Below are 14,726 nucleotides of genomic sequence, written 5' to 3' on the forward strand. Positions count from 1 at the left end.
AGGGAACATTTATCTATAAAGGTGAGTAGGATTCACCCAGATACAAATGGACATGTCCATTTCAGACAAGGAGAAGAGTGTTTACTGGTAAATGGAGACACATCCAGAGTTTCCAAGTATTTCAGTAGAACCAGGGGACAGCGTGAAAAGGCAGGAGTATTGAGAGACAGGATTGGGAAGTCAAGCAAAATCAGATCAAGGAATGCTTCACACACTGAAAAAGAGTTTTCCCAGCATCTTATGCTTCTGAAGCTCCATCAATGATGATGTTCTGTTCCTCAAACAAGCCAAGCTCCATCCCACCTAAGGGACTTTGCAACAGTTCATGCCTTTGGTACCCTCTGCCACAAGCACTCAGGAACTGGCTCCCTCCCACCAACTGTCAATCAAGTCTTTGCTCAATCCTCCCTTCCTCAGCAAGAATGCTTCTTGGGATTCAATCTGAAATAGCCTCAGACATTTCTTTCCAATCAATCTGTTTTCTCCTTAGTATTTTCTATTTGGAATTATCTTGATTAGGTATATGTTTATTAATTTATTTTCTTCTTTCCTCCACAGAGATAAATACTAAATAGGCAGAAGTATCTTTTCTATTTTATTTGATGCTCCATTTCTATCATCTGTAATAGAATTGTAGGTGCCCATGAAGTATTTGTGGAATGAATGAATAAGAAATCTTCATTTAGGAAGACACTCATGGTCCAACTTGAACTTTGGGGTATCAATTTGAATGCAAATAGAAAATAGGATTAAGTATTTCTGAAGGGTAAAGTTCTAAAGTTATTGTATGAGAGTTTTTAAAAATATACAAGTGAAATTACCTTGAAACTGGATTAGAAAGGTATAAAGACACTGGAGATTGACATTCATCCTTCCTGGATGCTAGGTCCAATATCCCTAGTATTTTTTTTAATATATTCCAGAACAGGTTATATGCCTGTCTTTCTGTACTTGATATCCTGATATTCAGCATCTAGATGATGATTTAGTAATTACTATATTTACTGGAGATATGAAAGAAATAACCCTAACTCTTCATATCTTCTTTTGTTTATAAGAATAAGCATTGCAGAGTTTGTGTAATGTTCCTACAATAATACTTTATGAAAAGTGGATGTAGAATTTATAAGTTTGGAGGTTGCAACCATCTAAAAATAGTATTTTGTTCCTTTTTGAAATGCAAAGAAGTAAAAGAACTCCTTGTCTTTCATTCCATCCCTTTCAATCCTAAGATACCCAATTTTATGCATCTGAGATATTTCTGCAGTGAACTGAAAGTAATTTAGATTGTGTTTGAATCTACTTTCTTTATCCCAGGGACAGCTTGAATGTCATTGCAGAAGATGTCTTGGATTAAAAGATCAACCTGGGCCTCGATGTATATATTGTTTCTAATGACCTCCAGGTTTAGAGTTTCCACTTTATCACTCCTCTTGTCTTGTTACTGCCTTTCTCAATAGAATACACTTAAAACTTCTTAATGAGGATTTAACAATTGGCTTCCTTTTTAATTCCTATTTCAAAAAAATATCAAATATAAAATTTGAGCAAAAAGTAAACCATCCATTTAAATGTCAGTTCTTAAATACACTCCCTTTCTCTAGTAAACATGCAATCAAACTTAATTTTTCCTTCCAAGCAACTAGGAAAGGGAGAAATATTAGCTTTTCACTCCAACTAATTTGTCAAGCATTGTCATCTAACTCAGAGCATGAGATATAATTCTGTCCTCTTTGCAAGTTATTGCCTTAAAAACATCCCAAAAACTGCGGAAAATGTTTTACCAGGAGCTAAATGTTTTATACTTCCATTTGTCTTTTACCAGTACTCCCACTTTCACTGTACAATTCCCTAAATCTCCATCCCTAGAAATTAGAAACTACAAATACATTCTGGATTGTGATAGCTATAATTTGGTTCAACACTGTTGGCTAACAGGTTGCAAAGAGACTGAATAAACCTTTGGTAGACACAAGTGTTGGTCTTGTGCAGCCAGAAACTAACACTCACTCTCCTCCTCTTAGCAAGAGAGAATTTTTCTGTATCTACCCAATGCTAAATAGGTAGATGTGAAGACATCTCGGTGCTTTCTCCCTACAAAGAGCTAATGGGCACCTTTGGTCCTTGGAAGTGTGAGCACTACTCTGAATACCATCATTTTAAAAATACTTGTATAAGCCACAGAGCATTCTTGCTTTGCAGGCATATAATACTGGGGACTATTGACCAACCTGTAACAAATTTGGTGTATATAAAGGTAAGTCAAGCTCAGAGAGCTAAGATTGAGCTCAGGCAGTTCTGTGGGTAAGTTGAGAGCTGTAGATACAGGTAATTTGTTCAACTTCCACAATCTCATTTTTCCGTATGAAAACTAAGGATAACAGTAGATAACACATCACATAAGGCTTTTATGGGAATTTAAGAAGAGACTATTAATACAGGGATTAACAACAGTTTAGGTTTTTACTACTTAATTATAATGAGACATCATAGTCAAAGAGGCATGGTGATGACAATGATGATGGTGATGATGATGATGATGATGAAGGTGATAGTTATCATCTTATGTGTCTTGAAACAGAGCCAAATATGCTAAACTGTCTAAAGTCACAAAAGTCCTGAAGTCCTGGTTCAGGTTCCAAGCTCCAAAATGTTTCCTTGTTTCCCAGCTCCTGGGGCACAGTGAAGAGTTTGGGGTTGGGTGCGCCTATGAGAAAAAACTTGTCTGTTTCCCTGTCGAATTCTTTAAAAATGAGTCCAAGGAGACAGAGTTTCCAACTCGGATTCTCTTTTTCATCCTGGTGAACAAAACAAGTGTGTATTGCAAGCCTGACTTACAAGGACTTGACAGGAGGAGGCCCATGTACTATTTGAGTTACTAATGGGATAGCAAACAGTCCCTACAATTTACTTTGTACTTTGATAATGTCTTGGCTTGAAGGGTCACACAGGCCTTTCCAAACATTAACTTTTCCCCCCTCCTAACATCTCTAAGGGGTCAGAGGTCAGCACTCCCTTTGTTTTATAGATGAGAAAACTGAGATCTGAAAAGGCCCAGCATCCTACCAAGGTCACCCTGATAGCCAGTGTGCTTTCCAATCTGCTGCTCCCAGCTGTAGACACTGCCAGAACCCACAAGGGGAAACATGTCCAGGATGTTTTTTGTCCAAACCTGGAACTGCCACCAAATGTCATTTGTGTTGTTTTTCTGTATGACTCAAGCAAACACTTCCAACAAACAAAACAAGGGTGTTGCAAGTCTGGCTTCTTCGGAACCATGAAGCTAAAAGAGGTGAATGAAGAAAAGCAAGCCTAAGTATAACGTGTGTTAGTTGTGAGAAATATCACCTACCACGTTAAGAGTGAGCGGGGGAGGTTGATTTATTTTGTTTTTAAGGTTCCGTGGAACAACATAGGAAAAAATAGACTCATACCTAGACCAGACTTCAGTACCTCTTCTGAATATAGGGAGTAATTTCATTCAGGTAGGAATGAACATTACTGAGTTCTGGGCCCAAGTAGACATGCTTTCTTCCATTTAATCACAACAACCCTGGTTACTGTACTGTGTTATGTTGATTTTTGAGATGGAGGAGATAGAAGGACAAAATAGTCAATTTATTCTTTCACATACTTATTCAAAGTCAACTTCCCACTCTCTAAAAAGGGTCCTTTCCTTCCAGGCTACTTTTTTCTCAAAGTGTGGCCTCCTTTACACTCCTATCCCCTGTTATATATTTCTCTTTATTGCATCCCAGTATCTGAAAGAGAGTACTCAGCCCACAATGAGGCTCAACAAGTAATTATTAAATTAATTGATACATTTGGGTTCTCCTGAAAGCATATAGCTCTCTCGCTGCGGAGCATGCATTTGCAATTAATTTGCAACTTTGAACTTACATATGTGGTTATTTGATTAAATTCTACCTCTTCCTCCAGAAAGATCTGTGAAAAAGAGATTGTTTCTGTCTGATCAGAAAGTATACTCAGTACCAAGCATGATGCCTGGCAGAAAGAAGTTCTTAATAAATAATTTTCAATGGAATAAATAACTAGGCAGTCCGGTCAAATTCAATCAGTGAAAAGATAACATAAGATTTGGAACATTTTCTTTTATTCAAGAACTATTCATTTTTAACAAAATAGATATTATTGCTGCTTTCATGGGGCTTACTACCTGGTGGCCTCTTCCTGTGAAAATAGTTTACAAAGTTTGATGACAAAACATTGTCTTAGATCATAATTCATGTTCCAGGTACTCATAGATATCAGAGTCACCCTGTCATCTTGGGATCATTACTCTTCTCAAGTGCTTGCCCTAATCCAGCTTCTGCTAAATCTCTGGAGAGTACAATCAAATATTATTTACTTCCAGCTATGCTTCCATCCCGACTTTCACTAACTTTCATTCAAGTTGGGTTATCTCCTGTTAACTGTTCTATGTGCCTTAACATTGTTTTGTTTTGTTTTTTCCGAAGAACATGACTAAAAGTAAAAATAAACAGGGCAGGTAAGGGTAGGTGTCCTGAGCAAGCTTCCATGTAAGGGAATGATCCTAACCCCAATATGGTGGTGGAGATTTCCTTGGTCATCTGGTTAAACAGAATGGATGAATCCATCCATTTCCACTAGGTCAGTTGTTACAGAGTTGGCCTCTTGAAGAGCAAACTCTAATTTAAAAGTGATGGTTTCTTTAGCACACATCCCAAAGTCATACCCTGGCTCCTAAACTTTATATATATATACATATATATCTTTTGGCGGGGGTACTGAGGAGGATTGAACTCAGGGGCCCTCAACCCCTGAGCCATATCCCAGCCCTGTTTTTGTAATTTTTTTAGAGATAAGGTCCCACTGAGTTGCTTAGCGCCTCACCATTGCTGAGGCTGGCTTTGAACTTGCAACTTTCCTGTCTCAGCCTCCCAAGCTACTGGGATTACAGGCATGTGCCACAGCACTCAGTTTAAAATTTGCATTTTTAACACAGGTTGAACTCACTGGATATGGCTTTCCCATCTTTACAACCTGTGCATTTCCTAGGTATGTCTCATGGTGCCACACATGTCATATATGTCAATGTGGCTGTCCTCTTACTGGATGTGCATTTCTCTGCATGCAGCCCGTGCCTCACTAGAGGGAGGAGAGTCACTTTCCATGGGCCCCATGATGCATGAGGCAACAATCAAAGATGGATGGATGAAGTAAGTGCTCCTTCTTAGTCCCTTTGATCTTCTGATGGCTTTAAGGAGAAAGTCTATGTTTTGTGCTAGTATGCCCTTAACTCCCCGATATTCATGATCTCCTTTGTTAATCAGAAGCAGCAGCCAATCCAGGCTTGCAACCCTGAGCACACACAGTAGCTGGATTGAATTTAATCACATTACTATTTTAATGGTTTTGGGCTCAACATTCACCTTCTATCTGTGACAAAAGAAACTTATTTTCCATTATGTTAAGACACACAAAAAAAATTCAAGTGAGTTAAGGCATGGAAGTGTATGTAATTTAAAAAAAACAACACTCAAGATAATAATACAGGGAGCACAAAAAAATGACAGAAACATGACGGAGTATTCAAAGGGCTGAAATTGGGGAAACAATGCAAAGACCAAGTCCACTACTCCCTCCATGCCCACAGTTGGGCACGGCACGTCACAGGCCCTTGGTAAACACTTGTGGAAGGAGGAGAGCCCGTATTGAGAACACTGAGAATACGCTGGGTGAATTCCCCAGCTCCCTTACCCCTCGCTCCTTGTGCTCAGCTGGCAAAGGCTCAATCGGATGTTAGAGCCAAAGCTCTGCCCATTTCCTGCCTGTGCTCTAGGAAGCTGAAAAGCCTTGTGACTCATTCGCAACCACAGTGACTCATCTCACTTTATGTGACTACTAATCTCAGGTGGACAAAGAGGCCACATAATGATCTCATTATATTTCCCCAGTCCATCCACTCACTCCCCAAGTATCCTAAATAACTATGTCACCCCCCCTTCTTCTACCTCTAATCAGAAGAGAGCTTCTGCACACTCACCCTTCACCTCCCCTGTCCTTTGGATTCTGAACTCGTGCATTCCATCATCCTTGATGTTAATGCAACTGAACTGACTTCACTCAAATCCAAGATGATTCCCTCCACTGTGACACCCCATCTGCTTCTTATTCAAGGAACATCACTTCGAGACATTTCCTTTCTTTTACATCCCATTTTAACTGATTCATTCCTATCAGCTACAAGCAAACTGTAAAATATCTTCTATTTCTTGACCTCTCCTTTTAGAAAATCTCTGATTTCATTTTAATCTCATTTTTTTTTTCCTCTGCAACTCTCCCCTATCTGGTCTTCACAAAACAGTGTTAACTAAGGTCACTAATGACCTTTATCTGCCCTATGCAGTGGATATGCTCAGACCTCACCTAAGGTGGCCTGGGTTCAGTGCTTGGCACAGTGCATCACACCCCCCTTCAAACACTGCTCACACTTGTCTTGCAGGAGGCTGCTCTTCCCGCTGCCCTCCGACCCCAACCCCTTTTTCCTGGTTTATTCTCATCTCTGATAGTGGCAATAGCTGGGGTGCTTGAAGCCTCCACCCCCAGAGCCCTTCTTTTTACCTATACTTTCTCCTCAGTGGCCCTACCTGGATGTAAAGATTCATGTACCATCTACACACCTTTAACTTCTGTATTCATACCCCAGCAGACCTCGCCCCCAAACCCCAGGTTAACTTAGATCCCTGCCTACTTGACATCTCCATTTACGTGTTTAATAGGCACCTTGAATTCAGCATGGCCCAAATCAAACTTCAACTCCCATCTCTCAGTTAGTTCTTCTCACAGTCCTTCCGCCACACGATTCAGGCTCAGGCAGAAGTCTTTGCCTCATTCTTTACTTCTGTCCCTCTTCACACCCCTTATCCATCCACCCAGGAATCCTGATTTTTTAACCTGCAGAAAAGATCCAGAACTGGGCCAGTTCTCTCTTAGTATCCCACTGCCGGCAGCTGTCCCCACTCGCGCTCCTGGCCGCCTGCACGGCCTACTCACAATTTCTCTCCCCTGTTCTAGCCCTTTGGATCCTATTGACACAGCATCCTGAGTGCCACCTTTCCAATGGGAGTCAGGTCACATGACGGCTCTGCTCAGAAACTTCCAGTGACTTCTCATCTCTTTAAAATGGCCAGGAAGTCCTGGCTGATCTGACCCCTGCTAACACCTGACCCCACTTCCTAGGGCTCCTCTGTTGACCCATCCTCTCCAGCTGCCTTTCCTCTCCACTCTCCCAGCAGAACCTTCTCACGTCACCTGCGTTGGCAGCTCCCTCCATCTAGACCATCCCTACCTAGAAAATCTACATAAATTTTGTCTTTCTGTTAAAAATCACCTTCTTATTGAGATGTTAAGATTCCCCCCATGATAGTCCATGTTTATAATAATAATAATAATAATAATATTATTATTATTATTATTATTATTATTATTATTATTATTTCCAACAGCTTCCCTGGCACATTCTAGTTGGGACGGTACAAACAATAAAGAAAAATACATTTACCCTTTGAGTGTGTGTACACTGAACAAATCCCAGTAGCTCACTGTGCACATCTTTGCTTGTTTGTTTCTTGTATCTTCATATCCTGGATGTAAGTGCTGTGAGAACAGGGATTCGCCTATTTGGTTTGCTGCTGAATCCCTAGTACCTAAAACTGCGTCTCGTACATAATAGAATCTCAACACTTATTTGTCAAATCACTAAGAAAGAGAAGGAAAGAAGGCCAGACAATTGCACCCATCCCATCTTAGATTTTTATAAGCACATCGTCTTTGAATATCTTTTTCTGAAGTTTTTATTCAACAGATAAATAGAGCACACCAAATCCCTGCCCCCTCAGAAGAAAAGGAGAAACAAACACAAATCAATCACATGCGTCATGCCAGAGGAAGTCAAGTCGATAAAATTTAATTCCCAGTTCTTCATCTGTTCAGGCTCATCTTTAAAGGCTTAGTTCAGAGGTGATGTGTCTTGACCTTACAGTCATAACTAGACTCCTCTTTCCCATTATTCTCATTGTACTCAGGAGTTTCAAACAGGATAGCACTTGATCAAGTTGACAAGTGCTTTTAAAATGAGATACTTACAATTTAAATAACAAAGAGTTGACCACTCTCAAGTCCCCATTTCAGTATGACAAAAATGATCTAGAACTGTCTTAACAGACCCACCTTTCCCAGGACCTATCCCTCTATCCTCTATCCTTGTGCAACCTACCTGCCTCCTCCCTCTGTCTTGCCTGGTCAGTCTCTCTAGGCTGAGTCTGAGATCCCTGTCTGAGCACTTCACCCCAAATGTTATCAGAATCTGTTTTGAATGGCATCATTGGTGATTTTATAAATGCCTGTCTCTTCCATGCATTATCCCAGGAGCAGTTTGGGCCTATGCATCTGTGCATTCCAACTTCTCATGTACAGCTTGACATGGAGTAGATACTCACCATACTTTTGGAAAGAAAATAAAGTAAATCTTGTTGCTCTTGTCCTCACCCCTCCCCGCCCCACATACACACACATTTTGGCCATGACAGGCAGGAGTCAAAGGGTAAGTTCAGGCAGACGTGTTGTCTGAAACATCCTGTAATACTTAGAGCCTTACAGAGAAGGAAGATGCAGAAACCCAATAAAAAAGAAAGAATTCCTAACACACAGAAAACTGAAGCCAGATAACACAAGGCAAATACACTACACACTTTTGATAACTCTGAAGTCACTGCATGGTGCATTGATGGTAATAATGAGCATGTTTATGTGTGGAGGCAAGATTTAAATTATTTAATGGAGTCTTTGTTCTAGGCTAAGAAGTATGTGAGACAGAGTAGGGTAAAGTGTGCACCCTGTAATACTGGATCCTACATTATTAAGAATATATAGCCCACTTATTTACAGAAGATTGGGATTTTACTGTGAATTTGGTATATCTAAAAATTGCCAACTATTCAAATTTCAAATTGCTTATTATAATTCTCTAGAAACTGAGAATCTTTTCTCTCAATTTTAATACCACTTATGAAAATTCATTGAGCAGTTGGAATTTTTTTATAATGTTTGCTGAAAGGGTATAGTAGATATCAGAGGAAAATGAAAGTTCTTAACAGATAGCAAATACTTAGAAAATAGTCTTGCAATACCAGGTATTTGCATGACAACCATCTAAGTCTGTCTTTTTTTCCCTCCCTCACTTCCTTCTTATATCTTTTATTGTCCATTGCCTGCACTTCAGCTCTCTAACTCTGTTTGGCTAGGCCTATCGAGACTTAGGCAAGTTACACTCCACTAGATTTTTACCCTGCCCTCAAAACATTAACAGAATCTATCCTGGGAGAATGGTGACACACTGTTCCATCTAAACACTGCCACAGGAACCACTCCAGTATGGTCGATCAGCTCTGAGACAGGAAGTGATAGAATCTCCTTGAGAGTTCTCTCCCATGCAGCTCAACCTAGTTTTAACTTGATGATTCTGCAGGTCTGATGCTGTTCACTGATAGCTCTCTGTGTATTCAAAAATCAGTTAATTATGATAACTAAGAAACCCAGCTTTTAAAAGGGCTCAGAGACCATAGTCCAGTCAGTTTTTTATTGTAGCTATCACCAGGAGAATTGTCAGATATGACCCAAATGTGAATCTGATTGAAATGCAAAAATAGGGGTGGAATGAATTCCAGTGGTAATTTGCATACTGTCTTTTCATTTACTTGCTTCTTCTACTTTATAACAGTACTGTCAAAAATATTTGAAAATCTAAGGTGAGTGTGACTGTGGGTTTAGAGTATGCATGTATGAGAAGAGATGAGATTAGGGAGACAGGTTAAAGTTAGATAGGCTTATTGATGGGGTTCTGTGAATATGACAGACATAATGCCCAGAGTTTTGTATGCACTATCTCATTTAATCCTCTCAATGGTACTATGAATAAATGGGATCCATTCAAACTAAAAAGCTTCTTCTCAGCAAAAGAAACAATCAATGCGTTGAAGAGAGAACCTACATTGTGGAAGCAAATTTTTGCCAAACAGAAGTCAGATAGAGCACTAATCTCCGGGATATATAAAGAACTCAAAAAACTTAACACCAAAGAAAAACAAACAACCCAATTAATAAATGGGCTTCTCAGAAGAAGATATGCATTTGATCAACAAATATATGAAAAATGTTCAACATCTCTAGTAATTGGAGAAATGCAAGTCAAAACTACTGTAAGATTTTATCTCAAGCCAGTCAGAATGGCAGTTATCAAGAATACAGACACCAATAAATGTTGGTGAGGATGTGGGGGAAAAGGCATACTCATACACTGCTGGTGGGAGTGCGAATGGTGCAACCAATCTGGAAAGCAGTATGGAGATTCCTTAGAAAATTTGGAATAGAACCACCATTTGACCCACCTATTACACTCTTCTTTCTATACCAAAAGGACTTAAAATCAGCATACTACAGTAATGCAGCCACATCAATGTTCATAGCAGCTCAATTCACAATAGTTAAACTGTGGAAGCAACCTAGACTCCCATCAATAGATGAATGGATAAATAAACTATGGTATATATACACAATGGAATATTACTCGGCATTAAAAGAGAATAAAATTATGGCATTTGCAGGTAAATGGATGGAGTTGGAGTAAGCCAATCCCAAAAAACCAAAGACCAAATGTTCTTTCTGATAAGTGAATACTGATCCATAATGGGGGGCAGGGGACATGGAAAAAAATGGAGGAACTTTGATGGGGCAATGGGGAGGGAGGGTTGGGGAGGGATGAGATGGACATCATTACCCTAGATTCATGCATGAATGAAAGTATGGTGTGACACTGTATCATGTACAACCAGAAAAATAAAAAGTTGTGTTGCAATTGTGTACAATGAATCAAAATGCATTCTGCTTCCATATATACCTAATTAAAATAAATTAATTAATTAATAAAAAAACAGTACTATGGAGTAGGTATTATTTTCATTCTTATTTTATAGATGATAAAACTAAGGCTTGGGTAAGTCTTTAACTTGCTTAAATTTATACAAATATTGACAGAGCCTGAACAGAAACTCACACTTTTCCAACTTCTCATTCTATGTTCTTAACCACAATGAACCAACTCAGTTCCTTTTACCAAGCCACTAGTGGGAGATCAGAAAAACAGACATCCAAGATAGCTCTAATGACCTTCTTCAAGTTCCACCTAAGGCCTTTGTCCCCTGGATTGGTGCTGTGAGAACAAGACAGACAGACGGGAGAACTGAGTACCATATGGTCTTTTGGGTCATCAAGTATTGGTGTTGCTTCTGTTTGCACCTTAATAGAAAAAAATAGAGAGTTCATGAAGGTCAATGTGTCATTAGGCATGAGAAAAGCGGGAAGCTAGGTGAGACACTTTGGAGAACTTTGAAAACTAAAGCAAAATGGCAACACTTCAAAACATTGTTGAGCATCTATTCTGTTGATCACTGTCCTTGAGTGGCCATGCACACATATGTATTCAGGCATCCATGTAAATATATGCACATGCATGTTTGTGTACATATTAGGGCAAACTACATATGCATCAGTGATGAAAGCATAAATTCCTTTTCAGATCAAAATTCCAAATTTCAAAGGTGAGGAAACTCATTCAAGGCTACAGAAATTGTTGGATGAGTGACTTTATGGCTTTGGACATATCATAGAATCTTCCTGAGCTTTAGCTACCCCTTATGAAAAATGGAGGTAATAACACCTTCTGCCAGGATTCAGTAAAATACTGCAAGTCATATTTAAGACTATCTTTGAACCTGGCACAAAGCTGTGGCTTATTCCAGGTGAGCTGAGATGAATCTGGCCTATCTGACTGCTGAGTACCATGATACATGGGTGAACATGGAAGAATCATAGTCACACATGCCTCTGTGACTTTGGAACTGCTGTAGAGGTGACAGTACACTCTATTAGATTATTTTTGACACCAGCAGAAGTCAGAATCTAGCATGCCACTTTAATTATGTTCTAATTGAACTGCAATATGCATCACCACTTGGCATAGGCCCTTTGAAGTCCAGCCTCACCACCCTGCCTCGTGGGAATGTGTGCCGTTACCACCAGCGTAATTGTTGCAGCAACTGACACATTCCCAGCAGTAGGTATTGCAGCAGGTAGAGAAGATAATTAGGAGAAGATTTTGATCTTGCTGACTTATGGTGAAAAGCAAAGTATCCAGGGATATGAATGTAGAGACAATCAAGTCATATTAAAGTCGACCATGAAAACTCCCTTTAATATAAGGGAATAAAAAAGCAGTAAAAACAAAGCTATTTTCAATTTGCATGGAGGAAAAAAAAGCTGTCCTTTGATCCCTGACGTAGTATGACAGGGATACAATGCACTCAGACAAATCATTCTGTATGGTGATTTTTTTCTTTCTTCTTTGAATTCTTTTTAATGAATGGCAACCAAGTTGCTGCTGCTTTAGAAAGTTCATTCACTTTGCTCATTCCACAAATGTTGATTCAATGCCAAACTCATCAGGCTCTGTGTTGGGCTTATGGACCTTGCACTCACTGTTCTCAGTGTACTGGGGGAGATGGAAACAGTTTCAGTTAGAGTGTGGAGGGCTAGGTATCCATAGTTGAGCAAGGGACACTTGAAGTTAGGAAGGGGCCCCTGTAGTACACTAATGAATGGAGGGCGGGTGTGGGCGAGGTCAGAGGTGGCTTTCTGGAGGAAGACACATTTGATCATGTATTCAGCTTGGGTTCAGCTGTGCTAATGGGAACAGGCTAATTTTCACAGGACAAAGCTACGGAAAAACATGGAGGCACCATGAAGCTCAGAGAATGGCAAGAAGTTTCACCACCATCTTGGTGCACCGGGACAATGTGAGAAATGAGCTTAGGCGGCGTCAGAACAGCCATGTATTAAGGGATTTGTTCTTTAAAGGAAAGAGGAAGTCCTTGAGTGGATTATGAGAGCCAAGTCTAGATCTTTTAAGGACCACTGTATTGAAAGATGAATGTCATAGTGGAGGGACAACTTTGAAGCCCAGGAGGCCGTTAGGAGGCTGTCACAACCACCAGAAGAGAAGTCCAAAGGGTCTGGACTAAGAGAGTGGAAAGCATAGTAAGAATAGAAGAGGGAGCCAGAGAATACTCTGTTTCCTTTGAGGCTGAATCCAAAGTAGATTTAGCTAAATACATTTTAGGAAAAAAATACAGTCTTTCTCATTGCTCATATTTAAGGCTAATGGCGAATAAGAACTACTTATGCTTAATATATGTGATATAAGCCTTCTGGTAAAAATTCACTATGTAGATTAGATTTTCTTAAGTAAATCACATCCGAATATGTCAGAACATGTGATTTTTAAATATTCCTCTGCTGACTCATATTCCTGTGTTGACTGAGTATAGACATTAACCCTCTAACTTACTTGGTTTGTTAATTTAAATTTTCATGTTTTGGGTTAGCAGGTTTTGTATGTCTGCCACCAATTTGATTTTTATTTTGTTAGATGTTATATTTTGGGATATAATAATGTGGGACTATCTCTCACTTACTACAATAGTGTCAATCCTAATTATCTCTGTTTCTGCAATATTTTGGCTAATATTAGTGGCTCACCAATATCCCCAAGTTAAGAGGACTTATCTGTTTTGTATGAAACATTCATTTTGTGAATGTCCTGAAAAGTGTGATGGTGAGATGGTGCATTAATAAATAAGAAAAGTGATAGAGATAAGCACTCAGAGAGATGTAGAACTTGTAGCTTCTTAGACCTAAAATAAATTCTGAACATTAATGTCCTATGAATAAATGGTGACTCAGAAAGACTAAATAACTAAGCCACATAAATTGCTTCTGGACATAAATGAATTAGAATTCAAACCACTTAGTCAATAATTTAATGCCACTTACCTGCGTCATACTGATGATAATAGAATTCAGATAGGTGAAAAACTAGTAAATAGTAAAATAATTTTACACTTCTGCAGCAAACCAAGAAAACAGCAAAAGAAAAGTTGGATGGAGTTAATTGTAGTTCCATCCACTAGCTCCACATAAAAGCTAGTCTTGAAATTAAAAAAATAAAATAAAATAAAATGGTATTGCATTCAGATAGAAGAAATTCCCTGGCAAGGCACACAGATGGTCCCATTTACTCTTCACAATCAATAGAGTATGTAGGTATTACCAGCTCATTTTTACAAATGAGTAAAAAAAAAAAAAAAACAGAAAATTGAGAATCAAATAAATTAAATGACATTTCCACATTATTTACTTCTGAAAGTTGAAGAGCCAAGGAAAATCTCAGTCTCCACAACTCCTAGGGCTATTTCCAAACACCGTGTTAGGTTGGCAGCCTCTGATGTGAAGACCTACTATGATCCCTGACTGTTTGCCATTATGGATTTGTTTTTGAACTTCTCCCCAGAGGGCAAGTGGAGAGTTTCTGGACCTTTTCCTTGTTTAGCACTTTGTAGATAAATAATTTTCTTCTAATAATTCCAAATGCAGTGTCCTGAAGAGCTCAAAGCCATATGTGGAGATTTGCTAAAATCTCTCAATTATTGAAGCATGTTCCCATGAATGAATTAAAAAAAAAAATACTAGGTCAGATCATTGGTCCATTCCACCCAGTGCACAGAACTAATGCTGACAAAAAAGGATCATTTGTCATTTGTGTTCCCTGATGTCAACTTCAAAGGATTTAG

The sequence above is a fragment of the Marmota flaviventris genome, chromosome 15, assembly GCF_047511675.1.
Source record: "Marmota flaviventris isolate mMarFla1 chromosome 15, mMarFla1.hap1, whole genome shotgun sequence".
In the NCBI taxonomy this organism is placed as follows: domain Eukaryota; kingdom Metazoa; phylum Chordata; class Mammalia; order Rodentia; family Sciuridae; genus Marmota; species Marmota flaviventris.